Here is a 2,454-nt window from a genome sequence, read left to right as displayed (position 1 = left end):
AGTCAATTAAACCAAATGATGGTCAAGTATACTATAGGTATATAAATTGATATCAAATATTATAAATAACTTTTAAGTTTGATAAATTATAAAATACAATTAAAATGTAATGTTTTATATAATTCTTTCTTTCTAAAATCGATTATTCTTCTACATATACAAAATTCCCTCTTAAATTTTTGCCAAGAAAAAATTAATTTCCCTCTACAAATTTGAAAGTTTTTAATATTAGATTCCCCTCCTCAAAATTCCCTCCCAACTAAATCATAATCCCACCAATTCCCATTCCTAAATCAGTCTCGTTTATCCAAAACTTATACGGCTCTTATTCTTCGTCACCCATACTTTAATCCTTAACTGTGAACTCCGAAACCTAAATCCGTCTCATTAAAATCGAATTCTAATCAAATAGAACTTATTTCGAAGGGATGCTTCAAAAATTTGCATTAGGCTCATTTTTTTAGTAGTGGTGAATCATGACATTATAGCTAATGGCATAAAAAATTGTTAAACACAAAAAAAGTGACAATAGAAACCTAAATTTATGTAACACAAATGCTAAATGTCACTATAAATGTTGCTAAGAAATTATCGCATACGCATGGTGCCGTTAAATGCCTAAATTTTAGTGACACAAATACTAAATGTCATTAAAAGTGTGTTTTAAAAAACTACGGCATACACAAAGTGCCATTAAATCCTAAAATTTAGTGGAAAGATGCTAAATATCACTAAAAGTAAGTGACAAGCAAATGTGGCATACACAAAGTGTCATTAAAACCTAAACAGTGGCACAAAAGCTAGATGCTACTAAAAATGTGTGCCACTAAATGGCATTTTTTTGTAGTGCATTGGAAACAAATACACCTTTAGTTGAGACCGTCACCAGATAAATGTTAAGTTGGGACTGTTATTTGCCAATATGACATAGTTAGGAGTATTTAAAACCAATTTTCCTTATTATTATTATTATTATTATTATTATTATTATTATTATTATTATTATTATTACTGTTGAACTTGGATTTCCTCTGTATTGTTTTATATATATGTACTTTAGAGCTGAGAGTCTCTCTGGAAGCCACCTCTTTATCCCTTTGGATAGAGGTACGGTGTGCCTACATCCCACCCTCCCCAGACTCTACCTATAGCCTTGCTGTTGGTGTGACTTTACTGGGTATGATTGATTGATTGATTGACGGTTCAAACACCAACATTTTTAATTCGTTTGCTTCGTCATTAAGCCCCCCCAACTATAACTTTTTTTTTTAAAGATTTGAAAAACAATGTTTGGGTAATACCCCAACTTGTGATCTCGATATGTATGATGGAACTGATTTATTATCCACTACGTGCCAGAAGATTTGGTAGAAAATGATAATTTAGCTTGGTAGAAACTAGAAAGAAAGAGAACCACTATGACCCTTGCTTTACTAGTCATCCAAATTTCTACGATAACTACGGGATCCACATTTTTTTTGGTGGTAGGATTTTAATTGATCCGTAGAACGAGGCACACTCCAACATTGAAGAAAATGTGCATTTGCTTAAAAGATCATTTGAACGCAATGGAACGTGTACAACATGTTAGAAGTCTCGAAGGCGAAGTCTTTGTGGAAGAAGAAATACATGAAGAGTTAGCCTAGCCTTGAATCATAGGAGAGTCGATTTATGATGTGAGTGGCTGCTAGAACACATTCTCCCTAAAACTACTAGGTAGATTAGCCCGTTGGACATGAATTCTTCTCACTTATCACACCTTATTCTTTTTATGTTCTTTTCATATCGGACTGGTACCATTATATGAAAACCAATTAAACGGGTACTAGCTTCATGCTTGTGTTTGAGGAGGAACACCATATGACTCAACTAAAATCAGCAACAACTGTTAGGAAATAGCATGCTCGTGTAAAGAGGGTGTGCGATATCCCCTCTCCCCCCGTTAATTGAAAATGATCGACAAATTATGCTTTAACACAAGAATGACAAACACCTTCCGATTTAAAAAATACATCTTTAATGAAAACCAATATAAGAAATAGTAGAAATTGATTTATAACCTAATTAATCTTTTATACCACGTATTAATTGTCTCCTTTATCACCTCTTTCTAGGTTCATATGTTTCCATCTTGCATAGAGCTTTGAAGTTTTATTATTTAGATAAGAAATATTTCCGGACTTATCTTTGTATATAGCATATAATCTCCCGTTAAACTCTACACATAAAATTAATGAAGACAACACAAATTCTCATGAAAATTCATAAATATCTATAAGTAAATAGTGACTAGATTTCCACTTGGGAGTATATATAAAAACATGTACTTATTACTTCAAACTAACACTTGGCGCGAATAAACTTTAAACAAACTATATACCTCAACAAAGTTGTATTTGCAACATCACTTTATTGTTCACCTTCTTATTTTATTTTATAAAAATCTACCATCAT

This window comes from Bidens hawaiensis, unplaced genomic scaffold, assembly GCF_021521415.1.
Source record: "Bidens hawaiensis isolate Kalapana, Puna unplaced genomic scaffold, B.hawaiensis_p1.1 tig00038569_1, whole genome shotgun sequence".
NCBI classification, from domain to species: domain Eukaryota; kingdom Viridiplantae; phylum Streptophyta; class Magnoliopsida; order Asterales; family Asteraceae; genus Bidens; species Bidens hawaiensis.
This window is presented reverse-complemented; position numbering follows the sequence as displayed.